The following is a 23,352-nucleotide window of genomic DNA, read 5'->3' as shown; positions in this document are numbered from 1 at the left end:
AGGTGCAGATTGCTAACGCATATTAGTTGTTTATAAAATACGCCTATGTGTGTCTTTATTTTGGCCTTATAAGTAAGAAAAACTTAACTATTAAATATCTTTTAATACGCATAAATTTCTACAGTAACAAAACAATCTGGATGTATTATGCACCACAAAGATCTCATATAAACCAAGGAAACATTCAGGCACATTAATCATAAAATAAATTCTTTAATATTTTTTTGGTACAAACAAGAATTTTAAATCCAAATAATCTATCACACAATTCCCAGCAAATTATAAAAGATTTTGTTTAAGTATTTGTTCGTTAAGATAAGAACATAAAGTACGAATAACCTATGTTCATAGAAAACCATGCATATCCATTGTTGTGGTGGATACATATTCTTTATTATCAAACAAAACTTGGTGAAACTGATTCTTTGCTCTCCTATGTTCCCGAGGGAGGACTTCCATTTAAATGTTGTACACTTATATAATCTAATCTACAATAGGGAAGCTAATCTTATAATCATGAACACATGATCAATGCAAAAATGCTACATTTGTAACAATTTTTTGTACTACCCCCTTTTTCGGTTGATGCGCTCATAGTGCAAATCACATGAAAGAAGGAGGGCCTACTTAAGTGCTAGACAACATATTAATATTACTACATGCATGGCCCTCTCACTCGTTTATGCATCATTTGATTCTACATTGTGAATCGAAATTTAACGAAATTTAATGTGGGCATAGCCATATTTTCTTATTCCAAGACAACAAGCTTTATATAGGAAATTCTTTAATCTTTCAGATATGCGCTATAAACAGACAGGGAATGAGTATCAATATTAGAAGTGCTAGCCCGTGTAGATGCAGGAGTTGATGACTAGTTGTGATAACTGATACTCCGCCATCAACTATCAAACTATAATCCAAGTTATAACAATATCCAATAAGTCATCTGAGCATATCCTTATATCAAAATACTCCAAAGATAGCATAATATTTCTATCATGATGAATCTGAAAACAATAACTCTACAACTCCAATAACCAGAACAAAGCTATCCATCTAAGATCCACGTGTAAACTTCATCTCCAAAAATAATACTCCAAGCAACAAAACATCAACTAGCATCATGAAAATAATCATACTAACCACTAATAATCCAAAGGTAGCATGACATCCAAAGTAATACTCCAAAATATACTAACAGATATCATCATGAAACAACCATAATATCAACCACTAATACTCCAATGGCAATATGATTACTCATCAACTGCAAACATAACTCCTAGTTATCCAAACAATATCATGGCAACATCAAGAACAAAATAATACTCCGAGAAATGGCATGCACAAAGTCATGTAGCTAAAACAATATTTTAAACAAGTTAAAATAGATTAAACCATGTCACTACATTACAGTGATGCAAATGGAGGGCGTGGCTTGCCTGGGGTGGAAGAAAGCATCGGGAGAAAGTGCGAGACACTCGCGGAATGAATCACCGGAAATCGTACTCTCTTCGAGGGCGCTGAATAAGGGCAAGGGCATAATGGTCATTTTCAGAATTTCAAAACATGGTGAAAGGGTGGCCAACAGAACGGGCTCGACGAAACAACGAAGTGGGCTTTCGAATCACCTGATTTGGAGCTACGGTTGAAATGTTATAGTTGTTTTTCTGCCAGGACCTATCTGTAATAGAAAATTTTACAGACTGGGCCAAACCAGAAAAATTGAAAGCTTATTCCAGAAATTATGCTTACACTTATCCAGCATGACAGTGGCGGGGTCGGACGTTGTGTGGCTGACAGGTGGGTCCCACCTTATCCACTTCTCTCTCTGTCTCCTCTCTTCTCTTCTTCCTCTCACCTTCCGACGGACAGAGGCAGGGGCAGGGGAGGGCCGACGCCGGCGACCGTCCCGGTGGCTCCGACAGTCCCCGACTGTGTTGAGGCCACCGGCGAGACCAGCGAGGAGCGCCGCGTCCATCTAGGCAGGCTGTGAGTGTCGGTGTCAAAATCGGCGGATCTCGGGTAGGGGATCCCGAATTATGCGTCTAAGGCTAATGGTAATAGGCGGCGGGGGACACAATGTTTACCCAGGTTCGGGCCCTCTCGATGGAGGTAATACCCTACTTCTGCTTGATTGATCTTGATGATATGAGTATTACAAGAGTTGATCTGCCACGAGATCGTAGAGGCTAAACCCTAGAAGCTAGCCTATGATTATGATTGTTGTTGTCCTACGGACTAAACCCTTTGATTTATATAAACATCGGAGGGGGCTAGGGTTACACAGAGTCGGCTACAGATAAGGAGATCTACATATCCGGATTGCCAAGCTTGCCTTCCATGCAAAAGACAGTCCCACCCGGACACGAGACGAAGTCTTCAATCTTGTATCTTCATAGTCCAACAGTCCGGCCAAAGTATATAGTCCGGCTGTCCGAGGACCCCCTAATCCAGGACTCCCTCAGTAGCCCCTGAACCAGGCTTCAATGACGATGAGTCCGGCGCACAGATTGTCTTCGGCATTGCAAGGCGGGTTCCTTCTCCGAATATTCCATAGAAGATTTTGAACACAAGGATCGTGTCCGGCTCTGCAAAACAAATTCCACATACCACCGTAGAGAGTACAATATTCCACAAATCTAATCTGCTGACAACTTTTCATAGCATGACATCACGCTGTGGCCCGGTCATTATTCGAACCGTTTTTCTCAACCTGGTGCTGCATGTCTTGCGAGACGGTTTTATTGGCACGTCTTGTCGAAGCAGAGATCGTGTTCGCCTTATCACGGGATTCTCATCAATACGGGTGTGGGTAACCCAACCGTGCCTGTTAGTATGACTCCTTGATTTTAGGCAAGTTCCAAACGGCCACGCGGAGGACGCTTGATATTCACCTTCTTTATAAAGGGGCCAAGACCTGTCCTTTTCATTCCACGCTCGATCCTTCCCTTCTCCTACCTCGAGTTCCAACACCCAAGGTTCAGGCTAAGTGCTTCGGACCTTCAACCATGTCCGGATCCAACCTTCAAGGCTGGTGGATGGCCTCCTCCGTCACAGAGGAGGACATTGAGAAGCTTAGGGAGGCTAGGTATCTGACCGCCGAAATCCCCCACAGGCTACGTGCTCAAGGGCAGGTTATCCCCACTCCCGAACCCAACGGGAGTGTCGTATTTGTTTCCCACTTCCTCCAAGGGCTAGGCTTTAGTCTTGATCCCTTCGTAAGAGGGCTTATGTTCTATTACGGGCTAGATTTCCATGATCTAGCTCCAGATTCTATTCTTCACATCTCGTCGTTTATCGTCATGTGCGAGGCCTTCCTCCGCATTACCCCACACTTTGGCTTATGGCTCAAGACTTTCAATGTGAAGACGAAGATGATCGACGGGCGACACGCGGAGTGCGGAGGCGCTATAATAAGCAAAGGTGACGATGCCCTATGGCCAAAGGGCTCCTTCCCTGAGGTGTCCAACTTATGGCAACGGGAGTGGTTCTACATCACAACACCCCGAGGTACAAAGCGGGCGGCCGCCCCAGCCTTCCGCCCGGGCCCTCCGCCCTTACTGGCGTCATGGGTCAACAAAGAACTGATTGGGGGCCAGTGAATGACGTGCTGACATTGCAAAGCTGCATCCGGGATCTCCTCAAGAGGGATGTCAGTCTCATCAAAGTAATACAAGTAATGCTAGTTCGTCGGGTCCTGCCATGCCAACGTCGATCTCTCCGTATGTGGGAGTTCAACCCGGAAGGACCGTGAACTATTCAACACTTCTTCGGCGTGACGCTCGAAGGGATATATGGATTGTTCTTTGGATCACGAATAAAGTGTCCGGACACCATCGAGGATGCGGGTCTCAACTGCAACCATCCAAATACCCAAGTAAGTAATTCCGCGACCGAACATGCCGTCTTTATATTTGTCACAACATTATTCTGAAAAATTGCCCTCGGCCAGGATTGGATAAGAAAGGCGGAGAGGATCGGGTGTTCGGCCCCCCTTCCTGGAGGCTCGCCGGACCCTGTACTAAGTAGGATGGTTGAGCACGCACCCTATCATGTGCCATCAGGAGAATATGAAGGGAGGAATAGAGAAGCCGAGAGCGGGCTTCATACATTACACATCCAAACCGGGGGAATTAGTGCCTCCGCAAAGGAGAGTGATCAGGGAGGTGAATCTAAAATACCCTCTTCCCACGGGAAGAAAAGGGGCGCCCCTGAAGGTTTGGAAACGGAGGCTTCCAAACGAGGGAAGAAACCTTCCCCAGGGGGCCCTGGCCCGGAGGGCGTCCTTGCCGCACAGCGCCCACAAGGGGGCCAGCCATCAGCCGAGCCGTAAGTGAACAAAGGCACTATGATAAATATATCTAGCTTTTTCTCTGAGAATAACAACCGAGACATATGTTTTGTAGTCCGGCTCATAGCCCTTCTTAACAAAGTTCGTCTTCGGGGGATCTTCTTCCAGAGATGATGGAGAGCAAAACGCCTCCCCTTACTTCCCCGCCTCGTGAAACAGACGACCCTGAGGTGTCGTCGTAGAAGATTTCTCCTGATCCGCAAAGGCCAGCAAGTAATTCTTCGGTCGCCCGAAGTCCAGGGTCCTTGGCTCCTGAGGATACCAACAGAAAAAGCCGGGACTATCCGGTGTACAACCGGACACATTGATGGGTCTTTTGGAGCAAGCAGCTATCTCAGAGGCACATCGTACCTTGATGGGTACGGTGGTTGAGAGGATCTCATTCGCCAAAAGCGGGTTAAATGAAGCTTTTATGAGCCTACTGAGAGGCTTTGAGGTACGCAAAGTAATATGTATATTTTTGGGTGTACCGCACATGCTATGTGTGCTCCGTACAGATAGTAGCCCCTGAGACTCTGGTTGCCATCCAGAGGCGGCAAACAGAGGATCATAGTCCCAGGTAATGATCGCGCTGCTTTTATGTGCAGGCGGCTGAAGGTCCGGCGGCTCACCGGACTGCTAATTTCGCCGAATTGAGGCGGCAATTTGAAGTGGCGGATGCCGACATCATGCTTGTGAACAAGCGGCTTGACGAGGCACATGGCATGTATATTCTGGTGGTCAGCAAATATTAAGAGGAGCATGATGCTAGTATCTATAATATGCTTTAACTAAAGATGGAGCTGCCGTCGTGGAGACCCTTCGGGCAGAACTTGCCCGAGCCAAGGAGCAAGCCAGGAGAAGTGATCCGGCCGCCCTGAAGGCGGCCGAAGAGTTCAAAGCCGAATATGCTGCTCATCACCAGAGCGAAGATAAAATAGCCATCATGGCTCTTGAGATGCAAAATGCTGCCAGCAGCTATGAGCTTCTCGAAAGGGAAAACCAAGCAAAAGCGGCTGACTTGAAGAAGGCTTTGGAAGCAGCCAAGGAAACGCGTTCTGAAATCAGAGCTGCGCGGGAGGAGCTTCGTCAAGCCGGAGATATCACGGCTGGGAGGCCCTTTTTATTGCAGACGAAGTTCGGCGATCCAAAGTATGCCCCTCTTGATCAATTATGGAGTTCTGCAGAGGCGTACATGGATTTAGCAAAGAGTTCTACTGATGCGACTGAGTATTTCAAAGATCAAAAAGATCATGAGGTGGAAAATTGTTCTGGTTGCAGTTCAGTGCTCCAAAGCGTCCGCTACTATTGAATGAGCAAATGGCCGAGTGGGCCGAGCTCCATAGGTTGTCCGGGCTTGCCATGAGGTCTGGCGTGGATCATCTTTGGCCGAAGGAACAAAGTCCGGATAGTTATTTTGGTTTAGTGCAACGATTTCTTCGTGTTGTGCCGCATATCGACGTTGTAAAGAGGTCAGTGTGCATAGAGGGTGCGCGGATGGCTCTTGCCCGTGTTAAGACATACTGGGCAGGGATGGAGGCCACCGCTATTGCAACCAGGGGTCCGACCGGAGGCCAGGACTCGCCCGAGCACTATTTTGAAGAAGTCCTAGAAGGCGCCCGTTTAATAGAGGCTCAGTGCTCGTAGAGTACCATGTTCGAGTGACATGTATCTTGATTGTAAAAATAATGCTATTTTGATTATAAAGGCTGAGTTTATACTTTTGCCCATAAAGTATTATAGTGCCTCCTGTGCGGTTGTTTATGTATGTATGTATATAACCTGAAAGTTTGCAGTCGTCGGCTTCAGTCCCCACGCATATAATGTGGGGGTGTTCGGTAAAGTGCGTAATGAAACTTGATCCAACGTCTTGGTCCATTAAGGAGGTGATGGCGCGGCGAACAAGGCAATCGGACTATATAGCTTTAACACTTTCACTTAGCCATAGGAGTTTGACAGTGGGGCTACTACATAGCCCCTGGTACCTCCGCGTTCATCCGAATACGGTGCGCGTACGTACATGACCCGGAAACTGGTCCTTCGTTAATGCAGAGGAATCGCGAAGATTCCGCTGAGTCATCGAGTGGTTGACTAGTCTCTCCCTTTATCATGACAGTCAGTTTTCGGCTTTCTCTACTGAGGTGCTCATCCAGATGAACCAGGGCACAATCACAGTAGTTCACCCGGTGCCGCCTTAGCCGATAGAGCGGAACGTAAGGTAGCAAAACACGGGAGCCGGGCAAACCCAACTATTGACCAAAGACATGATTTGGAGCTGATGCATATAAGGCCAAACTCGCGATGCCGAACACTCCCTAAGGTATTCGTACTTTATAACATATATTGGGCTGAGTAACGCCCTCGATAATGAGCCCTGAATTTCCGGGTACATGCATTAATCTGGCGTGACGAAATGCCAATAGTGCCAGTATCCCTCTCGGTTGTGTTAAGTACCCGGAGGGTGTGAAGCAACAAGAGACATTAAAAAGGTTTATACAGGGTCTTAATCTAAAAAGAAACCTTTGAGCGGGGCCCTGCTACACGTCTGCGCCTTTGTCTCTGTTGTGCCTTATCCTGGAAGGGTGTAGCACGATGATCATCTGTAAAAAAAACCATGTGAAAGACTTCATGCGAAAAGTTGGTTATTCTTAATTAACCATGAGAATTCAATCTATTGTATATTAGTAGGGTCGAGCCGAACTATGGACCCTTTTATATGCGGGCAGCCCCTAGCACCACGTCGACCAAGCTCAGGTTCATCTGGGCAGCTGCAACTAGTGGTGCGCCGGACACGTCTAGCTGTGTCTGTGGTCTTGACGATCGATCATTTATTCGGGTTGGGGAGGCCGTTCAGTGGTTCGGCTGCTAGAGCTGCCACATATTCTTCCGCACGTAAGGAATGCTCTGTGTTTCCGCTAACTGTGATGACGCCACGTGGACCGGGCATCTTAAGTTTAAGATAAGCGTAATGCGGAATTGCATTGAAACGAGTGAAGGCCGTTCTTTCGAGTAGTGCATGGTAGCCGCTTCGGAATGGAGCGATGTCGAAGATTAGTTCTTTGCTTCGGAAGTTGTTGGGCGAGCCGAATACAACCTCTTGTACTAGAGAGCCCGTGCAGCGGGCCTCTACGCCTGGTATTACTCCTTTAAAGGTAGTATTTCTTTGGCTCATTCTTGACGGGTCTAGCCCCATCTTGTGGACATTGTCCAGATATATTAGATTAAGACTACTTCCGCCTTCCATAGGGACTCGGGTGAGATGGTATCTGTTAATTATTGGGTCGAGCACCAAGGCAGCCGATCCTCCATGCCGGATACTAGTCGGATGATCCCTACGATCAAAAGTGATCGGGCAGGCTGACCAAGGGTTGAACTTGGGGGCGACGGGCTCTACAGCGTATACGTCTTGGAGTGCACGTTTGCGCCTCCTCTTTGGTATATGAGTTGCGTAAATCATGTTCACTGTTTTGACCTCTGGTGGAATTTTTTTTCTGTCCCCCAGTGTTCGGCTGGCGAGGCTCATCCTCGTCTTCACTTGGCGTCTTCCTCCCCTTGTGTTCGGTGTTTAGTTCGCCGGCCTGCTTGAAGACCCAGCATTCTCTGTTGGTGTGATTTGCAGGTTTTTTGGAGGTGCCATGAATCTGACATAATCTGTCTAGAATCTTGTTTAGGCTGGACGGTCCATCTCTGCTCCCTTTAAATGGCTTTTTCCATTGACCGGGTTGAGAGCCCCTGAATCCGGTGTTGACCGCCGTGTTGTCTGGGCTATCTTCATTGCTTCGACGCTTGTTTTTATTGCGTCGCGGCTTCCCATTGTCATCCCTGATTTCGGATGTGCCTGGGTCGTCGCTAGTGCCGCTATGGGCCAACCAACTATCCTCGCCCGCGCAAAAGTGGGTCATAAGGCTTGTTAGGGCTGCCATTGTCCTCGGCTTTTCCTGGCCGAGGTGTCTGGCGAGCCATTCGTCCCGGACACTATGCTTGAAAGTTTCTAATGCTTCGGCATCCGGGCAGTCGACGATTTGATTCTTCTTTGTGAGAAATCTGTTCCAAAGCTTACGGGCTGACTCTCCGGGTTGTTGAATTATGTGACTTAAATCGTCTGCGTCCGGAGGTCGGACATAGGTCCCTTGAAAATTAGCCCTGAAAGCATCCTCAAGTTCCTCCCAACTTCCAATTGAGTTTTTGGGGAGGCTTCTCAACCCGTGCCGAGCTGGTCCTTTCAACTTGAGGGGCAGGTATTTGATGGCATGGAGATCATCTCCGCGAGCCATATATGGATATGAAGAATAAAGTCTTCAATCCAGACCGCAGAGTCTGTCGTTCCGTCATATGCCTCTATGTTTACGGGTTTGAATCCCTCTGGAAATTCATGATCGAGCACCTCATCGATGAAGCACAGGGGGTGCGCGGCACCCCTGTATTTGGATGTGTGATGGCATGCGTCCGACGGTTGTAGTGTTTGGTGTTGATTCTGAGCTGGTATTTGATCAGTATAATCATTTTGGAGGCCGTGAACCTGTGACGGAGCATGCTTCCTGGATCCATAGATGGACCTGGCCATACCGTCTTTTTTGTCCAGGTGCTCAAGTAAATGGTGTGCTGATTTGTGTGCGGCACCATTAGCCGCCCTGTCGCAGCCACGGGGTGGTCAGTCCGGCTGATCGGCCGTTTTATTTTTCGGCTGAATGGGCTCTATAGCCTCGTTGTTGAATTCGGGGAGCAGCTTGCGCTTAGGGTAGCTCTTTGTGTGGCGATCGCCACCGTATTTTTATTCAGTGTCGAGCACTTTGTTCCATCTACGGTTGAGCGTATCCTGCGCGGCCTTAAGCCTTTGCTTTGGCTTCTTCAAGCTCCTCGCGGTGGCGATAAGCCTTCTATGGAGGTTCTCTTGTTCCAACTGAAGGAAATATGCCCTAGAGGCAATAATAAAGCTATTATTTATTTCCTTATTTCATGATAAATGTTTATTATTCATGCTAGAATTGTATTAACCGGAAACATGATACATGTGTGAATACATAGACAAACTGAGTGTCACTAGTATGCCTCTACTTGACTAGCTCATTAATCAAAGATAGTTATGTTTCCTAGCCATGGACAAAGAGTTGTCATTTGATTAACAGGATCACATCATTAGGAGAATGATGTGATTGACTTCACACATTCCGTTAGCTTAGCACTTGATCGTTTAGTATGTTGCTATTGCTTTCTTCATGACTTATACATGTTCCTGTGACTATGAGATTATGCCACTCTCGTTTACCGGAGGAACACTTTGTGTGCTACTAAACGTCACAACGTAACTGGGTGATTATAAAGGTGCTCGACAGGTGTCTCCAAAGGTACTTGTTGGGTTGGCGTATTTCGAGACTAGGATTTGTCACTCCGATTGTTGGAGAGGTATCTCTGGGCCCTCTCGGTAATGCACATCACTATAAGCCTTGCAAGCATTGCAACTAATTAGTCAGTTGCGGGATGATGTATTAAGGAACGAGTAAAGAGACTTGCCGGTAACGAGATTGAACTAGGTATTGAGATACCGACAATCGAATCTCGGGCAAGTAACATACCAATGACAAAGGGAGCAACGTATGTTGTTATGCGGTTTGACCAATAAAGATCTTCGTAGAATATGTAGGAGCCAATATGAGAATCCAGGTTCCTCTATTTTTTATTGACCGGAAACAGTTCTAGGTCATGTCTACATAGTTCTCGAACCCGTAGGGTCCGCACGCTTAACGTTATGATGATAGTTTTATTATGAGTTTATAAGTTTTGATGTACCGAAGGTTGTTCAGAGTCCCGGATGTGATCACAGACATGATGAGGAGTCTCGAAATGGTCGGGACATAAAGATTGATATATTGGACGACTATATTCGGACACCGGAAGTGTTCCGGGTGATTTCGGAGAAAAACCGGAGTGCCGGAGGGGTTACCGGAACCCCCCGGGGAAGTATTGGGCCTTAGTGGGCCTGAGGGGAGAGAGAGGGAAGCAGCCCAGGAGGTGGCGCGCCCCCTCCCATGGGGAGTCCGAATTGGACTACGGGTGGGGGGGGCCCCTCTTTCCCTCTCCCTCTCCCTCTCTTTCCTTCCCCCTTCCTCCTTCCTAGTTGGACTAGGAAAGGGGGGTCCTACTCCCTTGCTCCTTTATATACGGGGGCAGGGGGCACCTCTAGACACAAGTTGATCTTCGTGATCGTTCCTTAGCCGTGTGTGGTTCCCCCCTCCACCATATTCCACCTCGGTCATATCGTAGCGGTGCTTAGGCGAAGCCCTGCATCGGTAGAACATCATCATCGTCACCACGGCGTCATGCTGACGGAACTCATCCCCGACACCCTGCTAGATCGGCTTCCAGGGATCGTCGTCGAGCTGAACGTGTGCTGAACTTGGAGGTGTCGTACGTTCGGTACTTGGATTGGTCGAATCGTGAAGACGTACGACTACATCAACCGCTTTGTTCTAATGCTTCCGCTTTCGGTCTACGAGGGTACATAGACAACACTCTCCCCTCTCGTTGCTATCAATCACCATGATCTTGCGCGTGCGTAGGATTTTTTTTTTGAAATTACTACGTTCCCCAACAGTGGCATCAGAGCCTGGTTTTATGCGTAGATTTTATATGCACGAGTAGAACACAAGTGAGTTGTGGGGGATACACGTCATACTACCTACCAGCATGTCATACTTTGGTTTGGCGTATAGTTCGATGAAGCGGCCCGGACCGACATTACGCGTACGTTTAAGCGAGACTGGTTCTAACAACGTGCTTTGCACACAGGTGGCTAGCGGATGTCTGTTTCTCCAACTTTAGTTAAACCGAGTGTGGCTACGCCCGGTCCTTGCGAAGGTTAAAACAACACTAACTTGACGAACTATCGTTGTGGTTTTGATGCGTAGGTAAGAATGGTTCTTGCTCAGCCCGTAGCAGCCACGTAAAATTTGCAACAACAAAGTAGAGGACGTCTAACTTGTTTTTGTAGGGCATGTTGTGATGTGATATGGTCAAGACGTGATGCTATATTTTATTGTATGAGATGATCATGTTTTGTAACCGAAGTTATCGGCAACTGGCAGGAGCCATATGGTTGTCGCTTTATTGTAGGCAATGCAATCGCCCTGTAATGCTTTACTTTATCACTAAGCGGTAGAGATAGTTGTAGAAGCATAAGATTGGCGAGACGACAACGATGCTACGATGGAGATCAAGGTGTCGCGCCGATGATGATGGTGATCACGACGGTGCTTCGAAGATGGAGATCACAAGCACAAGATGATGATGGCCATATGATATCACTTATAATGATTGCATGTGATGTTTATCCTTTATGCATCTTATCTTGCTTTGATTGACGGTAGCATTTTAAGATGATCTCTCACTAATTATCAAGAAGTGTTCTCCCTGAGTATGCACCGTTGCGAAAGTTCTTCGTGCTGAGACACCATGTGATGATCGGGTGTGATAGGCTCTACGTTCAAATACAATGGGTGCAAAACAGTTGCACACGCGGAATACTCAGGTTAAACTTGACGAGCCTAGCATATACAGATATGGCCTCGGAACACGGAGACCGAAAGGTCGAGCGTGAATCATATAGTAGATATGATCAACATAGTGATGTTCACCATTGAAAACTACTCCATCTCACGTGATGATCGAACATGGTTTAGTTGATTTGGATCACGTGATCACTTAGATGACTAGAGAGATGTCTGTCTAAGTGGGAGTTTTTAAGTAATATGATTAATTGAACTTAAATTTATCATGAACTTAGTCCTGGTAGTATTTTGCAAATTATGTTGTAGATCAATAGCTCGCGTTGTTGCTTTCATATGTTTATTTTTGATATGTTCCTAGAGAAAAATTGCGTTGAAAGATGTTAGTAGCAATGATCCGGATTGAATCTGTGATCTGAGGTTTGTCCTCATTAGTGCACAGAAGAATTATGTCCTTAATGCACCGCTAGGTGAAAGACCTATTGCAGGAGCAGATGTAGACGTTATGAATGTTTGGCTAGCTCAATATGATGACTACTTGATAGTTTTGTGCACCATGCTTTATGGCTTAGAACCGGGACTACAAAAACGTTTTTGAAACGTTACGGAACATATGAGATGTTCCATGAGATGAAATTGATATTTAAGACTCATGCCCGTGGCAAGAGGTATGAGACCTCTGACAAATACTTCACCTAAAAGATGGAGGAGAATTGCTCAACTAGTGAGCAAGTGCTTAGATTGTCTGAGTACTACAATCGCTTGAATCAAGTGGGAGTTAATCTTCCAGATAAGATAGTGATTGGCAGAGTTCTCTAGTCACCATCACCAAGTTAGTGGAACTTCGTGATGAACTATAATGCAAGGATGACGAAAACGATTCCCGAGCTCTTCGTGATGCTGAAATCGACGACGGTAGAAATCAATAAAAGAGCATCAAGTGTTGATGATTGACAATACCACTAGTTTCAAGAAAAGGGCAAAGGAAAAGAAAGGGAACTTCAAGTAGAATGGCACACAAGTTGTCACTCCCACGATGAAGCCCAAAGCTGGACCAAAGCCTGAAACTGAGTGATTATACTGCAAAGGAAATGGTCACTAGAAAGCGGAAATTCCCTGAATATTTGGTGGATAAGAAGGATGGCAAACTGAACAAGGGTATATTTGATATACAGGTTATTGATGTGTACCTTACTAGTGTTTAGAGTAACCCCTGAGTATTTGATACTTGTTCGGTTGCTAAGATTAGTAACTCGAAATAGGAGTTATAGAATAAACAGAAACCAGTTGAGGGCGAAGTGACGATGTGTGTTGGAAGTGCTTCCAAGATTGGTATGATCATCATCGCACACTCCCTATACTTTCGGGATTAGTGTTGAACCTAAATAAATGTTATTTGGCGTTTGCGTTGAGCAAGAATATGATTTGATCATGTTTATTGCAATACGGTTATTCATTTAAAATCAGAAAATAATTGTTGATCTGTTTAAATGAATAAAAACTTTGATGGTCATACACCCAATGAAAATAGTTTGTTGGATCTCGATCATAGTGATACACATATTCATAATATTGATGCCAAAAGATGCAAAGTTGATAATGATAGTGCAACTTATTTGTGACAATGTCGTTTGGGTCACATCAGTGTAAAGCGCATGAAAAAACTCCATAAAGATGGATTTTTTGAATCTCTTGGTTATGAATCATTTGATGCTTGCGAACCGTGCCTTTTGGACAAGATGACTAAAACTCCGTTCTCCGGAACAATGGAACGAGCTAGTGACTTATTGGAAATAATACATAACGATGTATGCGGTCCAATGAGTGTTGATGCTCGTGGCGGGTATCGTTATTTTCTAACCTTCACAAGATGAATTGAGCAGATACGAGTATATCTACTTAATGAAGCACAAGTCTGAAACATTTGAAAAGTTCAAATAATTTCAGAGTGAATTGGAGAATCATCGTAACAAGAAAATAAAATTTCTGCAATTTGATCGCGGAGACAAATATTTGAGTTACGAGTTTGGTCTTCAATTAAAACAACGTGGAATAGTTTCACAAACTCATGCCACCTGGAACACCATAGCTTAATGGTGTATCCGAACGTCATAACAGTACTTTATTGGATATAGTGCAATCTATGATGTCTCTTATCGGTTTACCACTATCGTTTTGGCGTTATGCATTAGAGACAGCTCCATTCACATTTAAATAGGGCACCATCTAAATCCGTTGAGATGACACCGTATGAACTATGGTTTAGCAGTAAACCTAAGCTGTCGTTTCTTCAAGTTTGGAGTTGCGATGCTTATATGAAAAAGGTTTTCAACCTGATAAGCTCGAACCCAAATTGGAGAAGTGCGTCTTCATAGAATACCCAAAGGAAACTGTTGGGTACACCTTCTATCACAGATTCGAAGGCAAAACATTGATTGCTAAGAATGGATCCTTTGTAGAGAAGGAGTTTCTCTCGAAATAAGTGAGTGGGAGGAAAGTAGAACTTGATGAGGTAATTGTACCTTCTCCCAAATTGGAATGTTGTTCATCACAGAAATCAGGTCCAGTGATTGCTACACCGATTAGCGAGGAAGCTAATGATGATGATCATGAAACTTCAAATCAAGTTACTACAGAACCTCGTAGGTATTCCAGAGTACGGTCCGCGCCAGTGTGGTACCGTAATCCTATTCAGGAAGTCATGTTACTAGATCATGATAAACCTACAAACTATGAGGAAGCGATGATGAGCCCAGATTCCGCAAAATGGTTTGAGGCCATGAAATCTGAGATGGGATCCATATATGAGAACAAAAGTGTGGAATTTGATTGACTTGCCCGATGATCGGCAAGCCATAGAAAATAAATGGATCTTCAAGAGGAAGACGGACGTTGATAGTAGTGTTACTATCTACAAAGCTAGATTTGTCGAAAAAGGTTTTTGACAAAGTTCAAGATGTTGACTACGATGAGTTTTTCCTCACTCGTATCAATGCTTAAAGTCTGTCCGAATCATGTTAGCAATTGCCACATTTTATGAAATCTGGCAAAAGGATGTCAAAACTGCATTCTTTAATGGATTTATTAAAGAAGAGTTGTATATGATGCAACCAGAAGGTTTTATCGATCCAAAAGGTGCTAACAAAGTGTGCAAGCTCCAGCGATCCATTTATGGACGGGTGCAAGCATCTCGGAGTTGGAATAAACGCTTTGATAGTGTGATCAAAGCATATGGTTTTATACAAACTTTTGGAGAAGCCTATATTTACAAGAAAGTGAGTGGGAGCTCTGTAGCATTTCTGATATTATATGTAGATGACATATTGTTGATTGGAAATGATATAGAATTTCTGGATAGCATAAAGGGATACCTGAATAAGAGTTTTTCTATGAAAGACCTTGGAGAAGCTGCTTACATATTGAGCATCAAGATCTATTGAGATAGATCAAGACACTTAATTGGACTTTCACAAAGCATATACCTTGGTAAAGTTTTGAAGAAGTTCAAAATGGATCAGTCAAAGAAAGGGTTCTTGCCTATATTACAAGGTATAAAGTTGAGTAAGACTCAAAGCCTAACCACGGCAGAAAATAGAAATAGGTTCTATAAAGTATGTTGTGCTATGTACCAAACCTATTGAGTACCCTGCCCTGAGTTTGGCAAGGGAGTACAATTTTGATCTAGGAGTAGATCACTGGACAACGGTCAAAATTATCCTTAGTGAGGACTAAGGAAATATTTCTTGATTATTGAGGTGATAAAAGAGCTCGTCGTAAAGAGTTACATCGATGCAAGCTTTTACACCAATCCAGATGACTCTAAGTCTCAAATCTGGATACATATTGAAAGTGGGAGCAATTAGCTAGAGTAGCTCCGTGCAGAGCATTGTAGACATAGAATATTTGCAAAATGCCTACGGCTCTAAATGTGACAGACACGTTGACTAAACTTCTCTCACGAGCAAAACATGATCACACCTTAGTACTCTTTGGGTGTTAATCACATAGCGATGTGAACTGGATTATTGACTAGTAAACCCTTTGGGTGTTGGTCACATGATGATGTGAACTATGGGTGTTAATCACATACATATGTGAATATTGGTGTTAAATCACATGGTGATGTGAACTAGATTATTGACTCTAGTGCAACTGGGAGACTGATGGAAATATGCCCTAGAGACAATAATAAAGTTATTATTTATATCCTTAAATTCATGATACATGATTATTATTCATGCTAGAATTGTATTAACTGAAAACTTAGTACATGTGTGAATACATAGACAAAACATATAGTCCCTGGTATGCCTCTACTTGACTAGCTCGTTAATCAAAGATGGTTATGTTTCCTAACCATAGACATGTGTTGTCATTTGATGAACGAGATCAAATCATTAGGAGAATGATGTGATGGACATGACCCATCCGTTAGCTTAGCATTATGATCGTGTCTGTTTCATTGCTACTGCTTTCTTCGTGACTTATACAAGTTCCTCAGACTATCAGATTATGCAACTCCCGAATACCGGAGGAGCACTTTGTGTGCTACCAAACGTCACAACGTAAATGGTGATTATAAAGGTGCTCTACAGGTGTCTCTGAAGGTGTTTGTTGGGTTGGCATAGATCGAGATTAGGATTTGTCACTCCGTGTTTCGGAGAGGTATCTCTGGGCCCTCTCGGTAATACTCATCACTATAAGCCTTGCAAGCATTGTGACTAATGAGTTAGTTGCGGGATGAAGTATTACGGAACGAGTAAAGAGACTTGCCGGTAACGAGATTGAACTAGGTATTGAGATACCGACGATCGAATCTCGGGCAAGTAACATACCGATGACAAAGGGAACAACGTATGTTGTTATGCGGTTCGACCGATAAAGATCTTCGTAGAATATGTAGGAACCAATATGGGCATCCAGGTTCCGCTATTGGTTATTGACCAGAGAGGTGTCTCGGTCATGTCTACATAGTTCTTGAACCCGTAGGGTCCGCGCGCTTAACGTTCGTTGACGATATAATATTATATGAGTTATCTATGTTGGTGACTGAATGTTGTTTGAAGTCCTGGATGAGATCACGGACATGACGAGGAGCTCCGGAATGGTCCGCAGGTAAAGATTCATATATTGGATGATATGGTTAGGCCAAGGGGTCAGGCCCACGGGGCGATAAGTCAGTGCAAAAGGAGTTTTGCGGAGGCCAGGGGGCCAAATGCCGGAGACCTTGACATTTGGGCCAGATGCCAAGGATTGTGGTGTTTGGTCCTGGAGTCCGAGTGGGACTCTTGCCTTTCGGACAAAACCGACTTTGAGGAGGCTTTTGCTCCAAGTTTTGACCCCAGGGCTCAATATATAAATAGAGGGGCATGGCTAGCACCAAAGACACATCAAGAAACCCCAAGCCGTGTGCCGGCAACCCCGTCCCGTCTAGTTTATCCTCTGTAATAGTTTCCGTAGTGCATATGCGAAGCCCTGCGGAGATTGTTCTTCACCAACAACGTCACCACGCCGTCGTGCTGCCGGAACTCATCTACTACTTCGCCCGTCTTGCTGGATCAAGAAGGCGAGGACGTCATCGAGCTGAACGTGTGCTGAACGCGAAGGTGCCGTACGTTCGGTACTTGATCGGGACGGATCGTGAAGGTGTACGACTACATCAACCACGTTGATAAACGCTTCCGCTTAGCGATCTTCAAGGGTATGAGGATACACTCCCCCTCTCGTTGCTATGCATCACATATATAGATCTTGCGTGGTCGTAGATTTTTTTTTAAAATTACCGCGTTCCCCAACACTTCTTTTAAACCATCGCCATGTCAAGCTGAGCTCATCATACTCGAACACTCGCTCCACGTCCTCCTTGGTCACGGCGTCCATCTCGTAGTCCGATGCCTTGTAGCCGTCGGTTGAGGAGCTTGATGCTAAAATACAACTTGTTCGGCACACTGTGGAATATAGCATGTGGCGGTGGGGTTGCAAATTTGTTGGGGAGAGGTCTAAGAGATGGAGGTGGAATGGAGACAAGGGGACGACGGCGGGGTCTTCAAATGAGATGCGGAGGAGATAGGGTCGGGCGGCAGCGAAGGCAGCACTGGAACCATGCTTCACTCTCTCTCCCCGCATGGAACAGAGCTAGGTGGCAAGTGACGAGCGCCCGAGGGTGCTCGCAACATGTAAATTGGCCCATATGTTACCAAATACATGTGACAGGCCACGAGCGTGGTTTTACCCTTCACTATTAAGTGGGTGACTATTGTTAAATTTGACACTACATGAATTTTTTTCAAAATTTAAGCAATCACAATTTGACATTTTTTCGTAGGTAGTACGCGACAATTAGATATGACCCAGAAACATTACGTATACCAGTAGAACTCCTGTGCGTTGCTACGGGCTACAATACATATAAATGAATCAAACAAATGATTAAAGTTGTCTCCAGGGTCGAAGCTCATTTCTTCCTCACACGTTTGGGCGTGTCCAGGCATCAAATGGGCGCCGAACAGGCTCCCAAAATTCAACCGTCCGACAGTTCAGGCTCCCTGGATCCAGACCATATGTAGAGGAGAAATGTGGTTGTCTAGACTATTCACCATGTTATCTCAAACACGCGGGCCCAATACAAAAACCCCATCCGACGACACACCCTTGCCTTTTCCTGCCACACTCTCCCCTTCCCACTTGATTTTCGTCATAGTGAAATATTTCTAGCTGGAGCCCTGTCCTTTAAACCGGATGACGCCCACCTCACGTTGTCCATTGCGCTCTATGTTCTTCACCCTTTAAAACCTGATGACGCCCACCTCACATTCGACATGGTGCCCTATGTTCTTCACCCTTTAAAACGGGATGACGCCCACCTCACCTTCAACATGGTGCCCTCTGTTCTTCACCTTGCCAGCCACCCCGCTCTCCGCCCTGATCCTCTCTCCCGTGTTTGTGCTGATCCACCACCGCCATAAGGGGGAGGAGGTGTGCGCCGCCCGTGATGCCCCCCGAACCAAGAAGGCAGTTCTAATGTCTCTTGAGTTGCGATGATGCCGTAAATACTACCAGTGAAATAAATTTACTTGTAGCAAATCACTATGGAGAAGAGGCAAGAAAAGATCTTGTCGAGTTTACAACTGCAAAATAAACCATTTGCATTGAAGATGTAATAACTCACGGCCGCGTAACATGAACACATTATAATTTGGATGGAGTATATGATATAACAAGAACATCCATGTTTTTCAAAATTTGCAGCAATCCATGGCAAGGGATAAGAGCTACCCCCAACGTTAAAATTTTGTAGGTATGATTATATCTCTACCCCCGTAACATGGTCCATTGAGAAGAGCAATCACTAGATAACCTTTTTCTTGGCAAGCAGCTTTGGAGAACTACCATGAAATTCTGCCCTCAGAATGCACGATGGAGAAGAAGTAAATTCATCAAAACCCCTACCTAGATAAATTAGAAATTTGAGCGACAAAACGGCCATGGAAAAAAATTATTTCAACGATTGCGAACAGTTGATCAGAGGGCACGCCCAACAGTGCTCAGACTAAGGTCTCAGCAGTGCACAGATTACCGGCCAGAAAAATAGCAGCAACACACCATGGACAACGACAGTCAAGAATGGCATCTCCTTCGGCCATACAGTGGTCTATACTCTTTGAAATCCTGGAAGAACAAGAACCCTTGCAAATTTGGAATCGAGGGTAAACAACATAACAAAAGAGTTCAGAAATATAAAGCAGAAAATTCAATAGTCAGTACAAAAAAAGGTCTTTGTATCATAAACTCTATACATCCAAATCGCTAGGGAAATCCACCGCTCGACTACTCCTGCAAGGATGTCTCGCATGCTACACCTCTTACTTCTAAACACAAGAACAACTCAACATACGTATGTGCTGAATGAAAAGATCCTCATGAAAAGTTAAAATATTCTATCAAGGTTTACCTGTTACTACATCCTTCTTAAATGTCAATCCTTGCATAGAATATTCAGGTTCTAACAACATGTTGTATCATGCAGAAATCACATTCTTCATGAGAGACGCCCCTCACAATGGAAAATCCATGTCATGGCAGAAATTACAGGTTGCCTTGATGAGAATATACTAATGGTCAAATTGGGCATCACCTTCATCGTAGTTGAAGCCTTTACTGTCATTCCTCATATTGTGCACCATCTCCTACGATTCTGCTTTCAGCACTCCATTCGCCCCTTCCACGCAATGCAACCATAACCATATGCAGCAAGACCCTTTGATAGGTCCATAGACCTCGGTTACACTGCAAGAAAAACAATGTCGACATTTCTGAATTCCACATAAGTGCTAAAAAGTTAGCAAGGCGGAATGAAAGTTTTCTACAATTTTACTCATTGCATTTATGCAACTGTTTTTTTTTCTCTACAGGATGTAGGATACACACTCAGATATAAGATGTTAATGCACTTTCAAGATCTATTTATGTATTGGAGGCACGAAATGTAGAACTTTGATATTTTGTATTGCAAATGACAATAAAAAATAAGCCAGGATGAATCAACTAAAATAATTGGACAGAATCATCTTCAATATTGTTCAAAGGAGAGAAAGAAAATAGAAAGCCTTCAATCAAAATTTGGTAGTCAACAACCATTGTACAAATTTCAGTTCTACAAAGTACAATGATTCATTTTGCATAAAGCAAGATGGCAACATTCTAGAAACAGAGATGCGTTCGTGTTCATCTAAAGTACAGTTGGCATAATTTTTTCATCCTGCAACTACATTCTTTTGATACTTTCGTGGGCACTATAATCTAAAAACTGTAGGATTCAAGGGCAAGCCTACTCGATCCTCTAATTCCCCCCAAATTTGCAAACATTGCTAACATAGTGAATCAGCTTCCACCTAATCAGATCAGTTTTAAACCCATCAAATAGATCCACAAATGGAAAGGATGTGAGCAATTGAACATACGCCGAGACAATTTAATAAGGATCAAGAAATATGGAGAAGGGAGTAGGAGGTGTAGTGTCTCGGGTTCCCTCCATCCATGGCGGAGGATGTGCCGGAGCGGGGACGACGGTGAGGCTTTCCGGTGCGTGCTGCCGGATGGAGGAGGTGGCCAGGCCGTGCCAGAGGTGCCCCAAGCCCGAGGGCCCCGTCGTTGCCACCCGCCATGCCAAGGGCGATGGCCAGGGCAGCAACAGCACTGCAGGTGCCGCGCCGAGACACGCTGCGCTTGGCGAAGTAGACAGGGCGGTCGCCGGCGATTCTTTCAGACCTCGACGCCACTGATGAGGGTGGCGTTCCCCTCCGGTAGCGACGCAACGCTGTCGGTGGTGAGAAGGCGCGACCACGCCAACCGCCCTCGTTCCTCTTGGCGCCACCACTCACAGACAGAGAGATATGAGAATGGAAGGACTTCCATGGGAGAGAAGAGAGGATGCGTTCAGGGGCGGAGCCAGGATTTAGACATACGCGGGGGGGGGGGGGGGGGGGGGCAAACGATGATGGTGAAGCCAAAAAAAATTGCATCACAAAACTACCCAATAGTTTTGTTTACAAATATCATTCATATTTCACTTTCCCTAGACAAACAGTTTGTATATGCCGGAGGCAATGTCTAGCTATAGCTAAATAGGTCAATAATGAAGTTGATAGTCAAACTACTCCGAAATCTGACTTGAAATACCGAGCTATAAAAAATGTCATAAGGAAATTTAAAATATACAAACAAGAACTATCATTGTATAACAAAACGATTGGCTTTTAGCTTGCTTTTATATAGGTTTGAATTAAAAAACATCATCAGTTGTATTGTGAAATTTTGTTTGTGTATTAGGGAAAATACCTAGAGAATAAAATCCAGCCCTTCGTTCCCTCTGTTGTTAGGTCAAATACTCGTCGTTGGCATGCACATGATTTCTAACGATTGTGATGCAACAAAATTTGATGTATAACGATGGAAGATGAGAATTGGGAGAGATTAGCAGATGGTGTGATGTATTAACCTTGGCTAGTTCGTTGGCTGAACATGAAGAATTGGCCAGTGAATCAGCTGCATGCGTCACCATGTGAATCAGATCGATAGGGATTAGGGAGAGCAGAGGCGAGCAGGTGGCAAGGGCACGGCAGTACAGGACGGCGGCGGCGTAGCGCTAATCCGCACGCGCACGCTAATCTAGCTTTCCCAGGACATTAAAACGACTCACCAATGGGCTTTTACATGGGCCTGTTTCCTATTTTTCAGAATTCACGTCCAGATAGGGGGGGCCAAGTACTAGTTTACGTGAATCATATTGCCAATCAACACGCCGTACTTAGTGTATGGTCGAGCGATAGGGGGGGCCAGGCCCCTGCTCGCCCCCCTGGCTCCGCCAGTGGATGCGTTGATCTGCGGAACTCGGCATTAGCCCATCATCCTGCGTCACATATGCCACTGCCGCCGTCAAACAAATTTTTTTGAGCCAGTCGAACAAAAAATACATCCCAATATTTCTGTTCCTACTTGCATTGGTTTGTGCTACTAGTAAGCACTTTACTGTAGTTTCATTTCACTTATTAAAGTCAGACGTAAGGGCTTGACACCCACGGTGGGCATTGCTGTCAGTTTGTCACTGTTGTGGAATAACCAAATGCACATTTCAGACATACAAACATTAGTTAAGAAGAGGAGTAGTAACAAATTTGCATGGATCGTATCACCCTTTGGAAAGAAAAATCAATTAAGAATTCCCATCCCAATTGCTCAACATCACCTAACACGTGCAACTTGAAAGGCAATAGACTTTTCTACAACAGGCCCCTTCAGGCTTAGTCGTGTATACATCACTTTCTCCAATAATTACATGATTGTACTCATCATGCTCTTATAAGCACCTAAAGTTAGAATGCCCTCCATATAAAGGCTTTGACCAACACAAATTCAGAACACTACCTGCCACTTTTGTCTGTTTATCCACTTTGTGTGTTCAAGTTAAGATTTTGTTTTGTTTTCTCTTCATCACACAAATGCCACAGAACTCACACTCTTGCTTTTAAAAAAGACCCTAGGTGGAAAAAAATAGCTACTCAATTTTTTTGTAAAAAACGAAAGATACACTGGTGGAAAAAGGGCCTTTGGTCGCGGTTCGCAACTGCCATTAGTCGCGGTTGCGCAACCGCGACCGAACGGGCGCGACTAAAGGCCCCACCCTTTAGTCGCGGTTGGTTAAGAACCGCGACTAAAGGCCCGTCCACGTGGGCGCCAGGCGGCCGTCGGGGCGGAGGACCTTTAGTCGCGGTTCTTCTGGCCAACCGCGACTAAAGGCCGCCGCAGGTTTAGGGTTTTAGCCCCCCCCCCCCCCCCCCTAAACCTGTTTTTTGTTTAATTTGTATTGTTTTATTTCTTTTGTGCTTTATTTTAATTTTGAAGGAGTTTCACATATTCTACGGTACTACATACATGCATATGAATGTACAATTTCAAAGAATTCAAGAGGAATATACAATATATATTCAATATCATCGGATGACCATATACAATTTT

At 44.8% G+C, this 23,352-nt stretch overlaps 1 long non-coding RNA gene across 1 annotated transcript; it reads right to left on the bottom strand.

Moving 5' to 3' along the window:
• Positions 1 to 19,018: 19,018 nt before the first annotated feature.
• Positions 19,019 to 22,003, bottom strand: LOC123083366 (uncharacterized). Its single transcript, XR_006439283.1, has 3 exons — positions 21,836 to 22,003; positions 19,973 to 20,124; positions 19,019 to 19,506 (listed from the first exon to the last, which is right to left on the bottom strand). It is a non-coding gene; the product is annotated as an uncharacterized lncRNA (long non-coding RNA).
• Between the last annotated feature and the right edge of the window lie 1,349 nt (positions 22,004 to 23,352).

Source organism: Triticum aestivum, chromosome 4A (assembly GCF_018294505.1).
Source record: "Triticum aestivum cultivar Chinese Spring chromosome 4A, IWGSC CS RefSeq v2.1, whole genome shotgun sequence".
In the NCBI taxonomy this organism is placed as follows: Eukaryota; Viridiplantae; Streptophyta; class Magnoliopsida; order Poales; family Poaceae; genus Triticum; species Triticum aestivum.
Note: the sequence above shows the minus strand (reverse complement) of the source record. Positions and strands in the feature narration are given on the sequence as shown.